At 40.1% G+C, this 25,303-nt stretch overlaps 1 long non-coding RNA gene across 1 annotated transcript; it reads right to left on the bottom strand.

Annotated features, from left to right (window-relative positions):
• Positions 1-319: 319 nt before the first annotated feature.
• LOC116061802 lies at positions 320-11,253 on the bottom strand. The gene is made up of 3 exons (XR_004107815.2): positions 11,243-11,253; positions 10,558-10,562; positions 320-391 (listed from the first exon to the last, which is right to left on the bottom strand). It is a non-coding gene; the product is annotated as an uncharacterized LOC116061802 (long non-coding RNA).
• Positions 11,254-25,303: the final 14,050 nt, after the last annotated feature.

The following is a 25,303-nucleotide window of genomic DNA, read 5'->3' as shown; positions in this document are numbered from 1 at the left end:
AACTGAAGAGAACAAATGAAAGATCCCTGATTCAGTTTGTATTTTAATTAAAACCACAACTTAACTTCAATGTTCTCTATTTTTAATGATAAAGCCAACAATTTGAAATTAGATTAAAGAAGTATGGAGTGGATTTTTAAAGTATTTAACACGTGACTGTGTATCCGTACCTCACAGTTCAAGCTTCTTCCATCAGCATCTTTCTGATGGCAGAGATTTAATTAGGCGCAGGTGTGCCTCATTAACCGGCCACAGCACTGCTGGCTCTGCCCTCCCCATGCTCCATCGCCTCTTGTGCTGCAAGCCTCAGTCATCAGACCTTCCTGCACAGCGCTGGGTAGGAGGGTCTGGCTAGTCCACACAGCATTCTGGGATGGGAGAGAAACGTGCTCTGGTTTATTGGCATTTCGTTCAACCAATCACAATCGTCATGGGCGGTGCTAAGCGCCAGACAGAGCCCCGTTGCCGCTGCAAAATAGCCTCGGGAAGTAACTTGTTTTTGTGGAACATTTGTACGTTCAAAGGTTGTTTTAGGCTATGTTTAGACGGAAACGATCTGAAGAGAAAACGCAAAAGTGGCGTTGCGTTCTCACTTTTTATTCCGCGTTTAGACGAGAGTTTGGGGGGGGAAATCTGCGTGCATATGGTGACGCAAAAGTGTGTGAAATTCGATGTAGTATGCATGCCAGGCGGCTAGGTGGCACTGCCACACAACACCACCTAGAACCTTCCTTCTACTTCTCCCTTAGTAGCGCGAAACCAAAACATGTCGAAGCGAACAACAAAAGCGTGTCTGGAAAGACGAGGAGGTGGAGTTGCATGTTTGTCTGATGATGACTGGCACAGTCGACCGTGATAAGCCACAGCACAGCACCCACGGGAGCACTACCAATATTCAAGCAGCCCTTCAGCTGCTGCTTGAGAGGCAGTGGTCAGAGGAGGCTGAAGCAGACCCTCCTTTGCCAGCTGGCCGCTGCCACTCACTCTCTCTCTTTCTCTTCATCTGCAACGTTGTAGCCTACTCTGGCTCAAATGAATAGCCTATATATGGTCATCGAACTATAACAACCTTATCCACATTGTCGAAATCATTTAAATATTGATTACTTTGAAAATCTTTTAGATAACAGGAGCCTATAATTTCTGTAGCCTACTCCGTAACAACAGACTACCTGGATGCCTTTTTCTGGTCTCTCTCCACACCGCTGTCTTCAGACTTTTGCGTTTTTACCCTTTAAACGGTAACGCGACAGTGGAGCGTTTTTAAGATTTCCACTCTGGAAGGTGGTTTCACTTTTTTAGTGTTTTTACGCCCCAAAAACGCTGTCGCCATATAAATGAAAGGCACATCCGATAAAATATTTTTTCGTTTTCACCCGCGAGCGTCATTGTGTAAACAGGGCCTTAGTCGTGCAACAGAAAACTCAGATTGGACAGATAGTCTAGCTAGCTGTCTGGATTTACCCTGCAGAGATCTGAGGAGCAGTTAACCATAGTCCTCAGAAATCCACCAGATTTTAGAATTACAACACAAAGAAAGCGGAGGGTGACGGACATCTGGCCGAAAAAGAGGACATACGGCTAAATTTCCGGCGGCACCGAAGCAATCTCGGAAGTGGATGGTCGTGGATATAGACCATATATTGCACCTATAAAATGAGGAAAGCTTCATCACTGCCATTCAAATGCTCTGCAAGATCATTTAAATGCTATATATCTTTAGTTAACAGGGCAGTTATTGGAATGCCAGGTTGAAATTTGTAAGATACAATATATCACAAAGACACTGATCTAAATAGAGGATTACTCCTTAAAGGGTAACTACCGTTTTTTTAAACCTGAATCCTATGTGTCCTATGTTTTTGTGTCTAAGTGACTGATAGGAACAACAATCTTTGACATTGGTCCAGTATTAAGCAAGATCAAATCGGCAAAACAGGCTACAATGTAAGGGCAAATTAAAAGGCAATTAAAAGGGCAATTGTCCAGCTTGTACTTACCGCTGACAGGCTCAGATTAATATTCCAAGTGTCTGACAACATTATGGAAAGGATCCCTTCAGAGATAGACCTTTAAAACCTCTTTCAGACCTTTCTGTATAACCAGAAACAGCTCCGAAGTTGCTAGCGCTAAACCCACCAGACTCCATTTAAAAAAGCAATACTTTTAGTGTGTATAGAGCCAACATATTTTCACATGTAAATCGGTAAACTATGTGTTTATTTCAACCAAAACTAGAGCTGTGATGGTTGGAAAAGTGGAAAGACGACCCAAAACGGCTTTTTTTTATAGTTTTATTTTGTTTCTGTCGACTTTAAATTAAGTGTATTTTACGATGCTAAAATTACAATTTATTTACATGGAGTCTGCTGGGATTAGCGAATGCAATTTCGCGGATGTTTTCATGTTTAAAAAAAGGATCTTACTCTTTAACAGAAAGGTCGACCTCCTTAGAAATCCTTTCTATAATGTTGTCAGACACTTGGAATATTAATCTGAGCCTGTTAATGGCAAAACGAGCACTTTTGTGAACGTAAATACAAGAAAAAAAAACGGTAGTTACCCTTTAAGTTCCTTTTACTTCGATTTTACACAAATTAATATTTTCCAAAACATTATACCATATTTCCTGCTTAAAAAATGAGTTTACCACCCACCGCTCTTTTTGGGGTAGTCTGCCTAACTAATGAAACATTACTTACTTTTTTATGATTTTTAGATGCCTGCAATGAATTATTATGTTGTTGGACTACCACTGATTTAAAGGCATCATATTATTAATCCTTCAGTTGCACACTCTGCTGTGCATTGTACTGTCTGTCAGTTTTTAAAATGACCACAATGACGAAAACCATGTTATTTATAAAGTTATTACAGCTTCATATTCATGTAACCTTTTATAAAACTTGTGTTCCGTGAAAGTTTTTCAAAGTTTTCATACTCCCACAGGCACAACAGTAGGTGGTAAAAGGTCAACTCACCTTCATAATGTCGATGCTTTGTCGAAACAAGTTAACTTTCTGCATCTAACAGTGAGAGCGGTGTGGAGCCTTTCATAAGTACAACTGGCATCTGATATGTCTAAAGAAAAATCTGCCAAATATATCCAGAGCCATCACACTGAAAGCGTTCTTAGTCTAAATTTACCTACACACAGTATTGAGTCCTACTTTTCTCTTGTGCAGCAAAAATCTTTAGAATACTCCCTGAAGATATTGACCTCACAACAAGAAAAACAGCTTCCAACACTGATATAGTCAGTACACACTGACAAACCTTCTGAAAGTGATACTTAACATTAAAATAAAAATTAAAAAAAAAAAAAGACAAAAAAAAGACTGTCTGTTCATCAGATTTTAATATGAATTTGGTAAACGTTTTTAGTCAAACTCTTTTCAAACCAATGAGAGTTCTTTGCCATCTTTAGCTTCAGTTTAGCCTTTTAAGTTGCCAGGGTTGGTTGGCTTAGGTTGCTTTTTTGTCCCCATCACTTTAATTATCCAGAGACTGTTAGAATAGCTAAGGGTCAGAACAGACTTTAATAAGTAAATGGAGTCTTTGATTCATGGTGCATCTCTCAGAGAAAGCCAATGCATGAAATGATGGAAACACTGTGGACCTTAGCACAAAGCCCATTTGGAAGACTTACATATTTAAGATACAGGTCACAAATGAAGAGTTTCATAAAAAAAATTAAATAAAAGCCTATAGCCTAATAGCCTATATACAAAATACAAAATGTGTTGGGGACTATTTTCATCCGCAGATTAATACACATTTGGTGCGGTAGTGTTTATTGCAGCAGGACAGTCAATGTGGGATTGAGTAATAATCATAGACTGTATAAAATATGGACATAGTCTTCATGATGTCACCCATAGTTTTCTAAGGAGCCAATATGAAGCTCAAAGTGGGTGGCTCCCATTGGCTGTGGCTGTCGCCATCTTGGCAGTGCCTGATGTCACCTAACTAAGAATTGGAGCGTGAATGGATCTGAAGTGGCCCGAATAAAGCCTACAGTCTCCTGTGATGGCACCCATCTGTCACTCAAAGTGGGACGCCCCTGAATATTCTTTAGTATCAATAACTTTAAATGGGTGAGTTAAAAAAACAAAAAAAAATAGCCCCACAGTTGTCATGAAAGGACAACTTAGCTATAGCATCCAAAACCGTTTTTTTGTACTAGGCTGTAAACATGTTTGATTCTGTTGTAAAGGCATTTTAAAGGAGTTGGGTAGGGAACCGGAAGGTTGCTGGTTCAAATCCCCATACGGACCAAAAAGTAAGATGGTGGACTTGCAGCTGGTGAGGTGCCAGTTCACCTCCTGGGCACTGCCAAGGTGCTCTTGAGCAAGGCACCAAACCCCTAACTGCTCGGGGCGCCTTTCCATGGGAGCTCCCACACTGAGCATGTGTGTGTAATTCAGGCCTCTGTGTAATGTGTGTAATAACAACAGAGTGAAAACATTGTAATTTCCCCTTGCTGTCCCCGGGATTAATAAAGTATACATTACATTATACATTACATTATTTAAAGCTGCGTTCAGACCAAAAAAAACAATCAGGCGATTTGCCGCAGTGGGCCCATTTGTCCCATTGTGTTCTTTAACCCCCCCCAAAGTAGACTTTATATTTCACAGTTACTATTTTCCGTCAGATCGTTTATAGATCGACATTTCCTTTCGCACTTGAGGGCAAGAAACGAGAAGAAAAGAGACAAGCGAGACAGATCGACTGTGCTTTGTTGTTTGGCAAACATTTAGCTGTTTCACAAACTCCTGGGCAGTTCAGTGCTTGCGTTTCGTGTTTTAAAACTTTCTTGTGGCAGCGATAGAGGCAGTGAAGTTTCCCGTTTACTGTACGGGACTCTCACACCTCAAAACCAACTGACAAGTCTGATTCCCGGTTACATGATTGTCAACCGCAGTGTGATGTGGGGTTGCGTTTCTCCAAAAGTTGAGTCGGTCTCAACTATTCGCCACAACCTGCATTTTTTTTTTGTCTCCCCCCTGCGGCACACCCCGCATGCAGCAGCTTATAGTAAATGCACTACCACCATTCAGAATGAATGGAAAGACCTGCTCAGGCTGTGTGAATGCAGACTTACCTTTGGAGCCAGCCTCAAGTGGCCATTTGAGGAACTGCAGGTTTTGGCACTTCTGCGTTGGCTTTATTTTTATGGAAATGAATAATGATGCGTTCTTATTATTATTTTTGGACAACAATGGAGCTCTATGGCACAGAGGAATAATATATGGCATTGTTGGTTTTGGTCATTTTGTGGGACTTTTTGAAAATAAAGAAAATCAATTATGGAATTATTGTGAGCCTTGTCCTTTAAGAAATCTGACAATAAGAGAGTCAATTTTTTTTTTTTAAATCTGAAAGGAGAAGACAAAGGAAAAAAAGAATAGTTTAAAATACAATATAATATTCTACCTTATAGCAGTCACATTAGTGAAATACAGTATGGCAAAACTAACAGGTTTTCTTTTCTATTTGTTTTTTTTTTTCATCCCACTCCTGACTGTACCATTTATTGCTCAAATCATAGATGTTGATGTTTGTGCACTGCCCTGTAACATCAAGTACCAAAAAAAACATTACACACATATACACTGACATCTAAGAGTTCCCCCTGCAGATATTTACCAAGCGGAGGTGTGGGTGGATGGTCGAAGGTTGTACATAAAACGTAATTACACATAGAGAAATATCATGCCTAATAAACTAGTTAAGTTGGTCACATTTTCCCACACACGTGCCTTATACAGTAACTTCATTTTAAACATACTAAAATAAAAAAAATGTAGGAGAAAGGTCAACACAGCTGGTGTACAGACTCTGGAGGGTATATCTGACTGAAGCCTGTGAAGCTGACATATACTGAACCAGATAAATATGGATGATAACCTCGGATCTGTAGTGCCAACAAAATATAGGCCTGCTTGTCAAGCAGTCAAATATGCCCTACAGGAGATGGCTCAAGCTTCCACATGTGGGTCAACAGCAGTCAAACTCTCAGCTGATACTGTGCACAAAAAAACAACTTATTATGCAGATAGGAACATTGTTTATTCGTGTCTAATTAGAAATCAAGGATTTTCCACAGTAGGCTCTGAAAAGCTGTTGGATATGTGGCGCTGAATCCTTGTTTTTCATGGCTATAACTCGGCCAAAGAACCAGCCCCAGTGGTCATGTTTGATACCTCTCCCAATACACACCATTACTAGTGGGATTAACAGGATTGTGGTTTAACACACACACACACACACACGCAGAGGGTGAGAGAGGCAATGTGAGACAAGAGGCTCTGGCAGTGAAAGACAAGACTGATGCCAGTGAAACACTTTGAAATTAAAAAGCAAAACACAAAAAGAGGACATGAAGGGGGGACGGAGACAAAGGGAAAAGGAAATTGGGAAGAACAAGGTCGAGACAAGTTGGATGACAAATGCCAAAAGCTGGAGTCAAACCCACAACATCTTGAGTACATGGTATGTCTTCGCTGCCACGCAGAGCATCCCAGGGTGTCTAACACACTTTGGTTTCAGTCCATTTGGACACAAATTCAAAGTGCACAGACACAGGCAGCCCAGAGAGGGAGAGGAAGTGTGTGTGTGTGTGTGTGTGTGTGTGTCTGTGTATTTTTATTTTTATTTAAGAAGGCCTCATTTCTAATAGCTGAACTCCTCGTTGTTGTTGTTGTTGTATCGGTTTTGACATGAAGACAAAAACTGTCCATCGTGAGTCTCACAATGTTATCTAAATCGGTGAAGTAAGTCTTTCATTGTCGTGGTGGTTCATGCTACTTATAGATTAAAAAAATTAAATGTTGTCATTATATGTGTGTCAGTGAGCGATACATTTTAAAACCAGATACCCAAAAACATAGCCCACGGTTTGGGCACTCATTAGTTGCCAATTATTTTTATAATTATTTCTTTATTCTATTTTACTCTCCATCTCTTTCCTTTCTTACTTTCTCAATGTTTAGTGACACAAAAAGTGAGACAATCCGTGAGGGAATACATTTGCAGAATGTGTTGGGAAGAGGAGAAAAAGGACAGAGAGAAAGGTCAATCTGAAGAATACAGCAGCTCTCACAGTCTGTATCAAACCTTTCAACAAGAGGCAATCGTTTTGGACACTTCAAGAGAATTGATATATATCTCATATTTTTTGTATTCAAAATAAGTTCCACTGCCCTACACACACACACACACACACACACACACACACACACACACACACACACACACACACACACACACACACACACACACACACACACACACACACACTAAGGCTAGCTTCCTATTTTAATATTGATGGACACAGAAACACTTTGTGGGAGTGAAAGTGCTCATGTTGCAAAAGTGTCTCAACAGCAAAGCATAAAAACCTACAACTAATTGGTTCTCCATGGGCCTCCCCTGACAGGCCCAAACATTAGGTTAAACAGCAGGGAGAGAGAGATGGGAGGAGACGCAGAACAAGAGCGAGATGGAGAGACAGAATGTCGGAGAGAGAGAGAGAGAGAGAGAGAGAGAGAGAGAGAGAGAGAGAGAGAAAATGAGACAGCAATGAACAGGACAGAAAAATAGAAAGTGTTGTCATACAGAGAATGCAAAAGGAGGGTCACTTGATTCAATGTAGCCCGGAGAAGGATGTAGGGAAAAGACAGATAGAGTCAATGCAAATGTGTGATGGTAACAGGGTTACTATACTGCTGTATAACATCACAGAAAGGACAACTATTGTATAAGCGGTTTCTTCTTTGACTTTTTCCATTTGTATGTGCAATTCCACGAAACCTAAAACAAGACAAAGCAGAAAAAAAAGATCAGATGAGAAAAATGGCAGCTTGTGAAAACAGAGGATGTGTCTCTTTAAAGACTTCCTTGATTGGCTGTATATGCCTTTGAGTCCTTTCATATGAGAGTCTGCCTCTAAATGTCTTGTATGGTCTTGTATTACTCCTTGTTTGTGGTTGCACTTGTCACTTAAAGTCATTTCACAGCACTGTGTTAACATGGAACATTCCTTGTGCATTTTACCAGACTACACTGTGATCCTGATTGTAATTCAGTGTGTTAGCGCCGACGCAGCACATCCCCCAGCCTCAGATCCCTCACTTATCTCCACACATCGGAGCTGTCACTTTACCTACGATGAAGTCAAACCTGCTCGGTATAGAAACACGAGACAATGCATGTACACTCACTGTGGCTTCATGAAGTGTAATTACAGGCCAGTGGGGGAATATGAGGATTATAGATTTAAGCACAATTAGGCAGGGGCGTAGCACAAAATTCTGGGCCTTGTAGAAAGGCATTTTCTATGGGCTCCTCCCCGCATCCACAGCTATTCATTCTAGCATCTTTTTGGTCCCTCCTCACATGAGGGCCCTGGGTACTCAGTCCCCTTTTTCCCCCTAGTCTGACGCCCCTGAAATTAGGACTTGAACTGCTTATTTAAATAACAGGTTAGATTTGATTTATAGAGAATTGGTGTTAACTTATTTCTAAAAATATATAATACATATATCTATTGATATATATTTCCACTTATAGGACTCCATTATTTTGTGCTAATTTTGTTACGTTATTTATTTGTTTGACTTTTGTTTTGAAATTAAGTCCAGGAATACTTACAAGCTTTTTTTTCCAGAGCTTTCAACCACATCTCAGGGTCTACCTTTCTGGTCAGTTTTAAGGTTTTTACTTTTGTGTATTATTTCTTTTTTGGCCTGTTACATTACACAATTTCCTAAAACTGCAGTGATCGGCATTTGAATACGTGGAAGCATTTGCGCGAAAATCGGTTGAAAAAGATCTTCTCCTTAAAAAAAAATCTGTTTTTAGAGAGTAAAAATCAGTTTGAGCCAAAAAAAAGACTAGCCTCAAACACAGCGATGGAGAGAACTGAAAATTAGGGTTTGCGGTCAAAGAGCACAAGCTGCATCTAACTGAGGGTCTAATTGGTCATAAAAGTGCAGATATCCTCAATCACAGAATCAAACGACTGACTTGACCATAAAAGCAAATTCTGCTCATTAAAAACCTTTTTCCTTCCTTCTGGTTTTTCCACTGGACTTTCATTATAGGCTAACTAATAGTTCAACTAAATCAATATAAGCCAGTGCAAAGTGAGGTGAAGATATTTTCACAAAGCACAAAACTATTCATCCCCACCGCCATTTTCATCATCTCACATCATCACATCATTGTTCCTAATAAACTGGTTGATGGAGAACAACTGTTTTTATTTCCAAAATATATTTATATTATTAGTCCTTTAAAGCCCCCAACAAAACAATTAAAAATGAATTGAAGAATGAGTGCTTGAATGTTGGATGAATTAAAATGTTAAGTTTCAGTGCCTTCTAGCATTGGCCTACATCTTTTTAGTGTTACAGGTTAGAGAAAAGTGGAGAAAAATAAGGACATGAAGCACACTGACAAATACTTAATGCACACAGACATTTTCACACCCACTCTCACACGTTGGTCTTGTGATTACAGGCTAACAGTGTTCTGCTTGTCATCTTTAGCCTTGAAAATGTCTAGAAAACTGTGGGGGGTGGGGTCGAGACAAAGGGGAGGATGACGACAACTGTAACCACAATTCACACTCCATCCCTAACAACATCTACCATGTGTAATTAGGCGATGGAGCTACGGTGCGTGTTTGTCTCTTCATCTGCCCCCCCGAGATGCAAGATGAACTTTTTGCTGTACTTCACTTCTTCTGCTGTGTCTATCATTGAAGAACACTTGAGGAAGTAGCTAAATATGGACATCAGTTGCGGCTGCAGTTTGATCTTTTTTCGAAGGAATAGGGAAGAATTTCACCTCATCTTTACTCTGAGTTTGCCCCGCTTCATGTGTTACACCGAGCTTTCCAAGCTTGAATAACTGCAGGCAATGAAACGTTGACATCCACCTCCAGAGTTTGAATACATGGCTCCGAGCATGCCTGATATGAATGCGCGCCTAGACAATGTTCAGTTTTGAGCAGTCAGTAGACTCATCAGTTCCTGCGACTCAAAAAGCCCCACTCTCAGCCAACTAGGTGGGTGCTGAAGCTGGACGCCTGCACAATCTATAAAAGCTATCCTCGACTGCTTCTCACATTTCCATGTTCCAGAATAATCTTTATGACATCTGCCTGGACTGTTTTCTGATATTTTTTTGTTTCTGCACATTTCCTTCCTTTAAGTCAGGATATGGTAGAAAACTTCTCTCGAAAGAGTTAATGTGTGGGTATGATGTTGGCACTAACAATACGATTTGTTAATGTTTGTGTTGCGACACATTTGTATTAATCACACATTACATTTGTAAAGAGGTTGCATTTTTTGTATATTAATACATTCACAATTTTCCTTGTTTTTTTCAATCAATTTGCAAGTTGGCTTGAATGTGTTTTGCATCGCATTCATTAAAACCACTGAACAACAACCATGCTGTGTGTGTGGGTTAGGGTTAGCACTTTGGTTCCTCCAAAGCTTATTTGCCAACATTCATGTAATTTGTAGGAGACAGGGATACCTTTGCTGTAGTGCTGCATGTCCTAGTGTAGCAAGAGTCAGCTGCATACTGTCCTTAGTTATATTTGACTTTTCTTGCTGTATCCTGTGACTTATTGCTTCTGAAATGACCCAATTAATGCTCCCTCTCTTTATCCCCTTCCTTCCCATCTCTATCTCTCTGTTTCTTTTTCTCTGTGTGTCTTGCTGTCCCTGCTTCTCTTGTACTCAGCATGGCAGCACTGTTTGGTAACTAAACACAGCTTTTCCCCCCTCTCAAGTATCTTTCTCTTTAACACTCTGTTGTCTCTGTTTCTTTTTTCGGGGGCTTTGCTCTCCCTCCATACTGAGTTTTTCATTGCTGAACCTCCTGCCCTCAGCCCCACCCCACCGAGCCCCTCAAAATGTCACTCCTCGGTGGAAGGGGGAGGCGAAACAAAGCAGACATGATTGTTACCTCTCTGCGTGTGTGTTGTCCATGTGTGAAACCGCCTTCCTGTGATTGTGTGTGTGTCACTGTCTGCCTTTGTCTATGTCTCTGCGTGTCTGTGTGTGTGTGGGTGGGTGAGTGAATGTAAGCATGCATGTATCTGCTTAGACAGAATGGTGTTTGTGTGTATGTGTCTGTTCGACCGAGCTGACTTTGTGTTGGTCACATGTGGCTTCCTGTGTGTGTCAGCACAACTTCTCACCTGGTTTCGTAAGACTGTTTAAATGTTATGTGGTGTATCTGATTTTTTTTTTAAATGTCAGGTCAAGTCAAAAATAAACTACATTTATCATTATCAATTTCTTGTGGCCTGTGCAAGTTTTGTCCCAGTTGGTGGGGCTACATATTATATTGTTAGAGGACAGCGTATTTGGGGGTCAAAGCTGATCTTTGTTGAACTTTGGGTGCAAAACCTGGTGGAAAACAAAGGTGGTGTGCACTACTTTTACTTGTGCAGCTCATTCTTATCGTGTGTGTGGTTTAGAGACTGTCCTCCCCAGAAAAACGCCCAAATAAGTTGATTGGTCATGCAATTACGACTTATATATATGTTTATTGAGGTGGCGCCCTCCAGTGGCTGTAGGAATTATGACAGGAGCAAAGCAGTAGGTAAGGTGCGGAAGTACAAGAGCACCAAATTCCTTAAGTAAGGTTGGGGTGATGGATGGGTCAAACAAACAGGACTTTCACTCAGGACACCGAGGTTCATGTCCCGTTTTAAAATTAAAGTTTGCAGCAATTTTTTAATAACTTTACGGAAAAAATGGAACAACGTCACCTTCTGCCTCACATGCCACAAAACCACAATCTTTTTCTAAAGTTAACTAAGTAGTTTTGGTGCCTAAATGTAACAAAACCACCATTTTACGATGTTAATGACGTGTTTAAAAACACTACCGTTGCATATAGAGGTGTGAATCTTCAATGATCTCCCAATTCGATTCGATTACGATTATCATGTCTGCGATTCGATTCAATATCTCGATGCATCACGATGTGTCAAATACATTTTTCTATTAAAGCCATATAGGATATTTAATTCATAGCTTTTCAAGCTTCAAAAACAAAACATTCTGCAGTGCTCTAATACTAAATAAATTGGGTACATAAAACTACAGCACTGAGCACATGGCACTTCCTGAATGTGTAAAACATAACAGAATATGTAAACAGAAAGGTTGTTAGGCCTACATTAAATTGTAAACAGAAATAATCGATTATGGCCAGGTCGATTATCGATGCAGCATCGTCCATGTCCACGATTCGATGCATCGATTATTTGATTAATTTCAACACCTCTAGTTGCGTAGTGTTTTGAAAAAGCTAATTGTAGCCATTTTGGAGAGGCTTTAGGTGTTGCACACAAAAGGACACCTAGGTACACTACTGACTAATATCCCTGTAAAATCTTATTACTCTCACATTTCAGCCCATAATTCGGTACACTTATAGACAAGAAGTGTGGGAGGAACTTTGGTTCTGTGATGTTTACATGAGAAGTTATTAAGCATTAAATAGAGATATGTAGAATCAGGCAGAAAAACACCCGCAACTGCTATGGGGTTACAGTAATTTCTTGTATGCATATTCGTTTGTGCATGTGTGTATCCCTGCAAAACATGGCTGTATGTCTGTGAATGACTGTCTTCACGATTTTTTGCATGCAGAGAGTGGTGCTGTATGCATATGTCTTTGAGTGTGTTTGCATGCAGTGTAAGTGTATGCTTCTACACACTTTTTTTACGTGTTTATGTGACTGTGTGTGTGTAGTCATCTGTGTGTATGTGTGTGTGTGTGTGTGTGTGTGTGTGTGTGTGTGTGTGTGTGTGTGTGTGTGAGTGTGTGTGTGTCAGTGGATGGTTGGGTGGTTTTGTGTATTCACAGTGTAAGTGTCACGACTCAAGCAGATGCTGTCAAATTACCCTGCAAAATCACAAAATCAGTTTGTAAAACACCTATGCACACATGCCAGAAAAGCCTGGAGAGTGTGTGTGTGTGTGTGTGTGTTCTTGTTTAACTATAGTCGTGGGGTCCAAAAACCGGGAATACAGTATACTTGTGGGGTCCGGACAGCTTTGTGGGGCCAAAATACTGGACCCCACAACTTTAAAGGGCTGTTTGAGGGTTAAGACTTGGTTGTAGGATTAGGGTTAGAATTAGGTTATGGTGAGGGTGAGGGTAAGGGTTAAGGTTAGGCATTTAGTTGTGATGGTTAATGTTAGGGTAAGGGGCTAGGGAAATGCATTATGTCAATGACTAGTCCCCACAAAGATAGTGAAACGCTCTATATGTGTGTGTGTGTGTGTGTGTGTGTGTGTGTGTGTGTGTGTGTGTGTGTGTGTGTGCGTGTGTGCGTGTGTGTGTGTGTGTGTGTGTGTGTGTGTGTGTGTGTGTGTGTGGAGCAGCTTCACCTGTGAAGTGAGTGCCAATGCTTGCTGACTCGCTGGCAGCCTAAAAAACAGAAGCCCTAAAACACTGGTTGATTTCACACTAAAAAAGATCACATTGGCTCAGTTTACATACATTACAGATATTGTTAAAGTGGATTGGTCGTGCCTGCCATTCTGACAGGCTGGGTAACATTTTAAGATATTGCAAAATACCCAATTAACACACATCCATGAATGCATAACATGTTATTTAAAATCACTGGCACATTCTGAAACCTTCATAAGGCAGTATTTATTTTATATTATCATTGAATGAAATGTGTCAATGTAATGACCAAGGCTTTTTCATAGTGCCAAAGCCACTCTCCGCAGCACAATGTAGCATTCAGCCTCTTTTAGCTCATTGTTTTGGTTCTCCAGGCACACATTTACAATATGGTTGAATACCATGGCTCTGATCCATCTCCACAACTTCCACATATGAAACCAGCTGTTTTCTAGCCAGACAAGTGAACTGTATCGCTACCTTTCTTGCATACAATGTGTTAATGGATCACTAAGCAGTAGGGGTGGTGCGCAAAATCGATGCAGCATAGTATCGCGATATTTTCTGTGACAATACTGTATCAATACATGGACGCCAAGTATCGATCTATTATTATATAAATTGAACATGAGAATTTAACCTTTGGTACTAGATAAATAAGCTCAATTGCTATTTCAGTCCACTAGATGGAAAAATGAAGTGAGATGAACAAACCAGAGACATTTATTTTTTTAGACAAAACAGATGTTGACAAAGTTTTGCTTTGGGGACATAACTTGAAATTGGAAGAAAGGTAATGAATTGCAATATATAGCAGGATATCGCAATATGTTTAAAATCGCAATAATATCGTATGGTGACATAAGTATTGTGATAATATTGTATCGTGGGGCATCTGGTGATTCCCACCCCTACTAAGCAGGCATATTGTCAACAGGCGATGCAAAATGACCGCAAAAAAACATAAAATAACTATAAAGAGACACACAGCAACTGGAAACAGACAAGAAATTGAACACAAAACGGGGCAAAACCACCACAAAGAGACAAAAATACAGAATGTTGGACATCCAATTAAAATTAGGTAATAAATGGCATGCTTCAAGTAGTGTTCATCATAATTCATCTCTGAGTTAACTTCATTTGTTTGTAAACTGGAGTAACTGTACAAGTCTTGCAGAGAGGAAGAGAGAAATTAGTTTATGAAATGTAGACAGAAGGAGGAATCCCAGGGATTATTGATTATCTTTGGCCTGGGCTGAATTACATATATTAAATTTAAAATTGTGATTAAATCTTTGTGAAGCCAAAAGCCTTGCACTAATATTAAAAAATGATTACCGTCATCGTGTCGCCAATCACTCAGGTTGAGCAGTTACCTTGCTTGTGTGTCAAAAAAGTTGAGCTTCTTTGCCTACTGAGACTGATATCAATATATTATCCCAAAACCCCTCTAAAAACCATTTATTAAAGTAAAAGTGGCAGAGGAAGAAGGAGATAAGCTTTAGGATAAAATACATAAAGGGGCAAGAAGAAAAGGAGAAGATATATTTAGACGTAAGGATGTATTCTGACAGTTGGAGAGGCAGGAAGCAGATCCCAGTGAGAGAACGTCCTAACAATCTGTTACATTTCAGTGTTGTTCAAGGTTTAACACAGCAGATGACAGCAAATCAAATCCACTGTTTTCGTCAGTTTTTCTTTTTATTTAAACCTCCCCTGCTGTTTGTCCTTTGTCTCTCCCATCTGTGTCCAACATAATGTTGAGACAAGCTGTCAGAAAGGTCCGCTCCTCCCATCAAAACCGGCTAAACAGCAAGGGATAAAGGTTTTTGGAACCCGACAAAAAGCATCACATGACTGTAACACTGCTTCATTATTCCGTAAAACTGTGTGAATAGCCTTTTTTCTGTCCAGTTGTTCCACTGGCATCAAGAATAGAAAGTAGTTTTTAAAGGTAATTTACCTATTCAATTACAAAACATGCCTGCGGGTTTTATTTTGCAATTCCCTCTGTAGAAAAATGTGCCGCTAAAACACATTCATCACCAACAATTCCCACACTTGCAAGAAAATACTAGAATAAATTAAAACCATTTCATTGAGTTGCAGTCTCATTTCCAGACCTTTCCACGCTGCATTTGCATCGTGCTGGTGCAGGATAGAGGTCAGCAAGAACAACACATTCTCACTCCCATCGCGTAAAATACGGACGCTTGGTCAGGTGCCTTTGGCGGTGTTATTGACGCTAAAAGTCTCTTCTAGCGTCATATCTAAATGCGTTTTATCTAAACGCGCTGGGTCAGGACTATTGGCGTCACTTTTGACGCAGTTAGGTTAAGGAAAAGATCGATGGTGGGCTTATAAAAGGCACGTTTCCATGACACGCGGGACAAGAACGGGACAGTTGGGTTTAGGAAAAGAAGAATGGGACAGTTGGTTTTGGAAAAGAGGAACGGGACAGTTGGGTTTAGGAAAAGAAGAATGGGACAGTTGGTTTTGGAAAAGAGGAACGGGACAGTTGGGTTTAGGAAAAGAAGAATGGGACAGTTGGGTTTAGGAAAAGTGATACGCAGGACACGAACCCTGGTCTCTGGGTTGTATGACCCATCCACCACCCCAACCAACCTCCTCCCAACTTTCGGCCTTTCATACTACCCGCTACCGTTGTTGCTCTTAATACTACATCATCTTCAAGGGCCGCGTAGCTGCTGCACTGCCCGGTGCGTTCTACACACACGCTGAAGGGTGCTTTTTGCGTCGTATCTGATGCTGACAGCCACTACCTAAGCGTCCGTATTTTACGTGTTCTGAGTGAGAACGGGTTGGCAAGAACAGACGACTCAGTGTTACAGTAAGTGACAAAACGTGTTTGAGTTTGAATCTGTCAAAGCACAAGCAGGCTGCACAGTGCTCTATAGTGCATTATATCACAATTTAAAAGTCCCAGGTAGGGTTGAATTTTGATTCATCAACTATCTTTAGCTTATCTATATTCTTATTTGAATAAATAAATAACTGTAACCCCTTAAAGGAACACGCCAACTTATTGGGACTTTAGCTTATTCACCGTATCCGCCAGAGTTAGATTAGTCCATACATACCCTTCTCATCTCCGTGCGTGGTGTAACTCTGTCTGACGCCCCCACCGCTAGCCTCGCTTAGCACAGATCCTGGAGGTAACCGGCTCCAACTAGCCTACTGCTCCCAATAAGTGACAAAATAACTCCAACATTTTCCTATTTACATGTTGTGATTTGTATAGTCACGGTGTTTACGGTGAATAAGCGAAAGTCCCAATACGTCGGCGTGTTCCTTTAAGATATAACAACCAAAAAAGTGTGGTGATTCATCTTTTGCATCATAGTAATGACATTTTAAAATCACACCATAATATTTTAACGTCTGCATTGCGGCCTAAGCCCCATTGTGTTTTATTGCCTGATGTGAGAATTATTTTGATATTAAGTGATTGTGTTTCAAGCATTTTGCAGGTGTTGCCATGGAAACGTCAGGGAAAAGTTTTCATTTACTGGCTAATTGCATAAATATGATAGTAAGAAAGACTAATAAAAGTCACATCTGAGCTTTTATCAATCTGACTTCACTTGTTCAACAGTAGCAGCGGTGCTGCTGGATATGACTTTGTTATGATTATTCAAAACTATAGGACAGGAACTGTGAGAAAGGTTCAGTTCCTGGTTAACAAGGCTGCTTTTTTGTTTCGTGGGATTCCTAATGACAGTTTCCAACAGTGAGAGTTTACATGTGGACTTTGATGTAAAGACGTCTCCTCCTCCTCCTCACTACCATCCTCTTTCTTTCTCTTTCTACCAGAGATTACATACTGTCTGCCTCCTCACTTTCTAATTTCCACAGGTTTCTTTATTTTTCCTCATCTTCAATCATCATTATTTCAAGTCCTTCTTGATCTCTCTAAATCGTCCCTCTTTGAACTCTCCACCTGTTTCTCCCCTCTTGCTTTACATTATCATGTATGAGACTCTCCTGACCAGAAAAAAAACCCAACAGCAGAACTTTTATCTTAAAGGGCAACTATTATGTAGCATTTTCAGGATAATACGTATTTTGTGTTCGTACTAGAACATGTTTACATGCTTTAATGTTAAAAAAAAACACTTTATTTTTCTCATACTGCCCATGGCTGCTGCACCTGTATTCCCCCCTCTGTATGAGATGCTCTGTAGGAGCACCTGTCTCGTTAAGCCCCCCTCCCGAATCAGTCTGCTCTGATTGGCCAGATTGTTTCTGGAATCCGCGCTCCACTCTGCCGCAGCCTCTGCTCTGCCGCAGCCTCCGCTCTGCCGCAGCCTCTGCTGTTGTTTCAATAGATGAAGCTGGAGCTACTGCAACTGAGTATATAGCAGGACTTTGTACTGTGAAAAAATAAAGGCTTCTAAACCAAATACTACACAACCGGTGTACAACAATGTCCCAGCAGTAAAGTGAACCGAAATTGGGAAGAAATGACCAGCATTAGCCATCAAAATTACAGCTATCATGCGTTAACATGCAGCTACTTTATATTAAGCAGTAGGCTAACGCTGTAATGGAACGAAGCAGCACTACCGGCAGATAAAGGCTTTTAAACCAAATACTATATAAGCGAAAATGTTTCAGGAGGAATTTGACCCGAAATTGAATTTAACGTCACTGGCAGCCAAGATGACATTTTACTGCCGTTAGCATGCAGCTACAAGCAACAATGTTAACACCTGTATTACTAAAACATAATAGCTTAAAAAAAAAAAAAAAAACACTGACAGAAAATATGGAAATGCATAATATGTCCACTTTAAAAGTAACTTAACACCATATGTGTATTTATTTATGTATTGTTTGTTTATGTATGCACCAACCACCAAGGTAAATTCCTTGTAAGTGTTACTTACTTAGCAATAAACACTTTACTGATTCTGATTCTCTGCTGTGTGTACATAAAGCAAACATGCAGTATATAGAGGGAGAACACGTAGTACTAAAGGGAAGATGAAAATATAAAAATAGTTTTATTTCATGTCAAACATTTGTTAAATTGTCCAATCACACATTTTCAACAGATATTTTATTTCTTTTTTATATTCTTGATCCCCTGAAGTGGAAAATGTTTGGCTCACCCAACACCACAGGAAGGTCAGTTGCTCTGGTAGGAGCTAAGAGTCGTACACAAAGACACTTCAGCAGACCTCTGATTGAAGGACGATCCTGTAATCAAAATTAAATTAAACCGCTGACACACTTTGCAAAGAAACTGCAGGAGCAGACTCTTCCTCCAACAAGAGTCATAAAATATGAATGAACTCTTCTTTCACTTGAAAACCAATTGAAACAATTTGAATAAATGACTCATGGTGGAGGCATATTTCTGTCAGGACACGGCCTGCAGCTGAATGGACTCTGGCTCTAGTCTATTAGCTTGTGTTTACATTAAGAATTTTAATAACAGTATTCATCATTTGAACAAATTAGAATCTACTCTAATGTATATTTTTGAGCCATGTTTTAGTTCTCCATTATCCAACCATACATCCATTATTAGTCTCTTACCTGCGTCTGTCTGAAAATCAAGCAGAGCAATCCAGATGTCCTTTTCGGCAGCCACATCCTTTCGCTCATCCTCGGAAATCCTGAGGTGTTCCCAAAGCTAGATTAAATCAGTAACCCCTGCAGCAGTTTCTGGATCTGCCCAAGGCTTTCCTCCAAGTTGAACGAAGTCCTGATCTGAAGCCTGGACTACCTGAACTCCAATTAACATATGTCGAATGTGGTTTGAATTAAAGATTGTCTTGGAAATACAAAATCCTATCCTATCTGTATAGATGTGCTTCAATCCCTGGCCCTGCAGCCTACATGTTGAAGTTTCCTTGGGCAAGATACTGAACCCCAAATTGCTCCCGTTGGCTGTTCCATTGGTGTGTGAATGTGCATGAATGTTTATCTGATGTATGACGGCCTTGGCCACCAGTGGATGAATGTGTGTGAACAACTCTCATTCCCAACTCATCAAATACTGACGCTTGGTCAGTGGCTCTCAGTGTCAGATACGGACGCAAAAATCACCATGCGTCTGTATGGAACGCACCGGCCACAGCAGTAGCTCGACCACGGCGCTGTAAGATGTGGTAGTATTAAGAGCTACAACTGTAGCGAGTAGTATGAAAGACCAAAAATCTGTGTAAAGAGGTTGGTTGGGGTGGTGGATGGTTCAAACAACACAGGACTTTCACCCAAGAGACCGCGGTTTGTGTGTCATTCTTGTCCCGCGTGTCACTGAAACGTACATTTTGTAACCCCACCCATGATCATTTTTTTTCTAAACCTAACCGAGCTTCAAAAACCGACGCCAAGAGTCCCCACCAGTCGCGTCTAAATATGACGCCAAAGGGCTAGACGCTAAAGGAGACATTTTGTGTTAATAACAAACGCCAAAGGAACCTGACCAAGCATCACTTTTTGACGTGCTGGGAGTGAGAATGTGTTGGTGTGAATGGGGCGAATGGTGCCTGTAGTGTGTAAAAGCCCTTTGAGTGTTCGCTAAGACTAGAAAAATGCTATATAAAAGCAGTCCATTTACCATTTAATTCACTTTTGGCTGTTCTTATTTTTTTTTTGGCCACAGCCCAAACTATGTGAACTAAGCTTGTTAATCTCAAGCCTCATCTTTGTGAACCTATTGATGCCATCATAACCATGACAGCAATAACACAACAATACTTCTTGTCATTTCATATTCACACTGCTACATGAACATAAACTTATAACATATGTTAACATATGTTTATGCAATGGCCAGCACGAACAAATGAAAGCCGGGTACAAAGAACATTAACAGGGTTAGAATAACCTGGAGCTTATTGTAACCGCTCGAAAAGTAATTTTAGTTTAATGTGCATTTCCAGAGCGTCTTCTGATCTGACGCCTCTATCGGCAGGATGACATCATTTGTGCCTTCAAAAACTGTTACAAATATAAAAAGAAAATCTGTTGAAAAGAAATCTGTTTTATGATGTGAGAACTCTTTGGTTAGGGTTAAGGGAAACATTGTGGTTTGGGTTTGAATGGCTACTTCACTAAAGTGAGTCGTTATGGTTACATTAATGAACACGAGTTTAGGGTTAGAGCACGATCATGGTAATGCTTAAAAACAAAACAAAAACAACACTGTTGGTCAGAAACAGGAAATGAAAACCATTTGTGAAAATGTTTTGTTGGAAGATTTAAATAAAAAATTGAACAATTCCTAATTCTGAGGCTATAAAGTCAGAATTCTAGCTACTCAGAAAACCAACCTAATGTCAAATCTTAATCAAGTTTGCATATGCATTTCTATCAAAATGAAAATATGCTGTCAAAACGTGGGATCCAGACATCTTCCAAATTTAGCCAGGCACTGAGATGTATGATGTGCATGTGTTCATGCACCACTCTCCACCTGCTGTATTTCAGAGGAAAGGTGCACCAGCTGTTAACCACCCATGAATACAGATGAGCAGCTCGCTGTGATGTGGCTAGGGGGTCGTGACAAGGCTCAGCAGAGAACTAACTCACCACATAATGAGTGATCCTTATCAGCCCAGCCAGAGTCTCACAAGTATAAATGAAAGGCCAGCGCACGCACACACACACACACACACACATAATCTTCTCTCTGTCTCAATATTCCTCTCTCACTCTGACACATGCACAGCGGGAAGCTCACAGAAACGCACACAAAACACTGTGAAGGTTCATCTAAATCATCCATGTGGTAAAATGTATGGATGAAGTTCAATCATGTTCAGCTGAAGACATTGACTAAGAAGGAGGGTTACGCACATTCAAAAGTCCAACACAATCTTTAAATGTTTAACTCTATCAATCATGTGTCGGCTCATATTGGCTTCTTACTGTAATGATTTGAATGATGACATTAATAGCTGCTTGTCATCTGTGTAACATGTAGTGACAGGTGATTCAAATCAATTACAGTAACTGACAGGGCAATCAACAGTAACATGGGAATATAAAAATAGAGCCAGTAGAGAGGTCTTTCATAGCCATTATAAACACCAACATGTTCATATTAAAGGAGCAGGCAAATACAAGATAGGGGTGTTTACAAAACGTAGAACAACATTTAGATGCTTGTATTGTTGTAGTATAACTATACATACTACTATACTCTACTATACATTGTCACACACGATTTAGATAAATAATCTCAGAGATTATTCCCCGCAATAGTTTGAACTAAAGAAACGTTTTGGTTGAATATCTGCAATTATAATCACCTGTTGTCGGCTTCCATTCCCTGAAGTATTTTTTTACAGGTTAGTTTTTTTTAGCTTAATAGACTGCTTTGACTATAAACTTTTCTCAAGGAAAAAAACACTTTGACATCTCTGACTGACAAACTGAATGTAAAAATGATTGTGGCACTGCATGTCCACTATGTGCCAGATTTTCTGTCTCATCAGATTTTTCATCTTCATCATCAAAATACATTGGCATTGGTTTGATTCATCAACAAGGACAATGAGATATTATATATCCTTTTGTCAAACTGTCAGAAACACAATGAGCCTAAATGAGCATGTATACGCAGCAGCCTAATATATTTAACCGTTCCATTTGAGTGGAAATTTGGAGAGCCAAACTCCTGCCAAGAATAAAATTAAATTGAATTTTTAAACAAATACATTTTTTTACCTTCAGGCCTCAGTAAACTTAAGCACTTCATAAATTGGGTTCTGATTAATATATTTAAAAAATGTCAACTTTTAGTTATTGGAATTGCAAAATGCAACGTGTTGAAATTCCCATCAAATGGATGAATTCCCACTGCACATGTTTGATTCTAGGTCAGCAACTATTTTAGCTATGAATATCACATGCCAACTATGTGACTATTACATTTGATTTTATATTACCTTATTTGGCATTTTCTTCAATTCCTTGCTGAGGCCCAAACTGAGCAAATTTTGTTTCACACTGGAACTGAGGCTCATTCAAATGTTCTCATACTTGCATCATGGGGTGAACCACACTGAATAAATTCCATTTTCCACCTTGGAAGCCAATTTTATTGAAATGCACTCGTTTTCTTGTCATGTGGGGAACCAAAAGTAAATGCAGTCTGTCCCCCCTGGGACCCATGCTTCTTCAACCGGACTAGCAACTCTTGTCACATGGGGGATCTAATCTGAGTAAATGTGGTGAAATGAAGTGGAAGTGACCTACCTAGCCCTCATGGATAACTTGTGGTTTGATTCAAGTAGCATTGCCTGAGGAACATAAGACAGACTGTTAGTTGGCAGATCCCTTTGCATGTTTCTTATCTGCAGAGCACCAGTTCTTTAGACTGTCTCTCAGTTTATAGTTTTTTCCCGGAGAAGTGTTCGAGCCCAAGCAACAGTACAGGGAGAACTTTAAATTCTTCATAACTTGATGGACGAAAGAATAACAGAAATACTAGTATTATGGTTGTTATGTAGCCTAATACACTGGACATTTTTTATTCTTTCTTGAACTGTATATGACAATTTCTGATGGTATTTATGGTGTCTATTATTTACTCTATTTAAGCTTAAGCAACATGTTTTCTGATCAAACGTCCATCCAATTAAGCTTTAATTGATTTGAATAGAGAATGAAACAAGAAAGTTGCACAAAAAAATAACATCTCTTGGATTGATTTTTTATTATTATTGTATTTAATGAATATGTTTTAATGTTTAATGTTTTTATTTTAACACTATGAAAATGAACTCAATTGGACTCAACATGGAATGAGAGAGGACATACAGACTCTTCATTACTGCTACATATTTGTGAGGATTAATGTTTTTGTAGTTGGACGGCTCCCATATTTCCTGGACAGATGAAAGATTTTAAAACACATTTATCACCAGCAGCATTTGTTCAAAGGGATATACAGTGAAGCCAGGATGTGTTAAGTGCGTCATGGTTGTGTTGGATCTGTAGTCCAACACTAGGGATTAGAAAGGACACAATCACTACATAGGCTGGTTCTCACGTCCCTTATTTGATGCTCCTCGCTCCTCGGCTGAACCAAAATCGTATTGGCTCTGCTCCGTGAAGGCTCTCTCAAAGCTCTCACTTCTGCCCCGAGGAGCGAGCATCGAGGAGGGATCACCGAGGAGCTATGAGCAGGGATACACGTGAGCAGCCTTCCTGGAAGCCATGCAGCTGAAAGCCGTTACTAACTCCGCCCATACAGCTGACAAATTTATGTGACGCTTCATAAGGAAAGGATGTCTCATCCCTCTAAAACACATTTCCTCATTTCACTCTCCTCACATGATTTCCTCACGTCTCTCCCAAGCTTCCTCGGTGGGACGGACTAACGGTACAGATCCATTTGTCCGACACGACTGAAGCGTGGTGTCACGACGTCATACATCCATGGTTGATGCTCCACGCCCTTGACCGGCAGCTGATTGGACGAACGCCTGACGTGGGTTTGGCTTCTTGAGAATTTCAACATAGTGTCATGGCGGCTCGTTGAGAAAACGATCTAGTATTTTACGAAAATAGTTCACCAAAACGTGTTTCTGAAAACATTTTAAGCGAGAAATAGGCCATACAGTTGTTGAATCTGTCTTTATTTCAGATCGACAAAGGTCAGTTTAAAAGATTTCCGTCTACTTCTACTGGATAGTCGCGTTACGTTCAACGGATTCATCTGCATAAAGATGGGCATCAGCCAGCTTTTGGAAGCGCAGCATTTTTTCAAATGCAGCGCCACCTTCCCGGAATGCTTTGCGTGCACGTTGAAGTCGCTTGACGTCACCCATAGGAATAGAGTGGAGCGTGGCGCGACAGAAGCGTCGAATGGTCAAATGGATCTGTACCGTAAGACGCGAGGAAGTGAGGCAAGTGGAGGAACCGTGGATGCAATTTAAAGGTGCCGTAGGTAGGATTGTGAAGATCCAGGACTTAGCCAAAAAATGTGAACATCGACAACTTCTCAGTCCCTCCTCACTTTCCGCTAAAGCCCAAAACGGTGTCCTAAGCCCCTCCCCCCACAAGAGAGAATGAATGCGTGTGCATGAGCAGTGATTGCCACGCAGTTAGACACCCCCCCTTGGCCCTGATTGGTGCATCTGAACAGGGAGCTGTGGATTTTTGCAAATTGCACTACAGGCTGTAGGTGGTGCCAGAGGAGCCAGATATTTTTTTAATGACCTGCTTCATGTAGTTCTACTGGAACATAGGGTCAGTTTCAGCAAATACGACAGAAAGTTAGTTTTATAAGTCTTACCTACTGCACCTTTAAAACCTTGGATGCACCCAAGGTTTCCCCACCCTGACGTCAGAACTGATGAATGGTGAGACAGGTCCAGTGGATTAGGCCTGAAACCAATGATTGTTATCATTATGGATATTATTGTTGATTATGTCATTCTTTTAACTCTTTAACTGATCTATTTTTTAGTCAATAACTAAATAACTAAATAAATAAGTGAAAAAGCACATTCCAAGTGCCTGTTTTGTTTGACTAAAAGACCAAAATCTAAGAGATTACATTTTCAATTATATAAAACAAGCAACAAATCCACACATTTTGAGAAGCTGGAACAAACAAAACAGTTGACTTTTTACGTTGATAAATGATTTAAAAGTTGTTTTGTCTCTGCTTGGTATCTTATACATGGATGACTGAAATAAATACACAGATATTCCTATTTTCCATCATAGGAAAACATCCATTTTGCATTTTCCGACCTGCTAGTGTTCATGTTAGCTCTCTAATGTGTTATCGCTTTATTAAGGAATACACAGTAAGTGAAATTACTTACAGTAGCTGGTGGGATGTGGA

The sequence above is a fragment of the Sander lucioperca genome, chromosome 15 (genome assembly GCF_008315115.2).
Source record: "Sander lucioperca isolate FBNREF2018 chromosome 15, SLUC_FBN_1.2, whole genome shotgun sequence".
Taxonomy (NCBI): domain Eukaryota; kingdom Metazoa; phylum Chordata; class Actinopteri; order Perciformes; family Percidae; genus Sander; species Sander lucioperca.
Note: the sequence above shows the minus strand (reverse complement) of the source record. Positions and strands in the feature narration are given on the sequence as shown.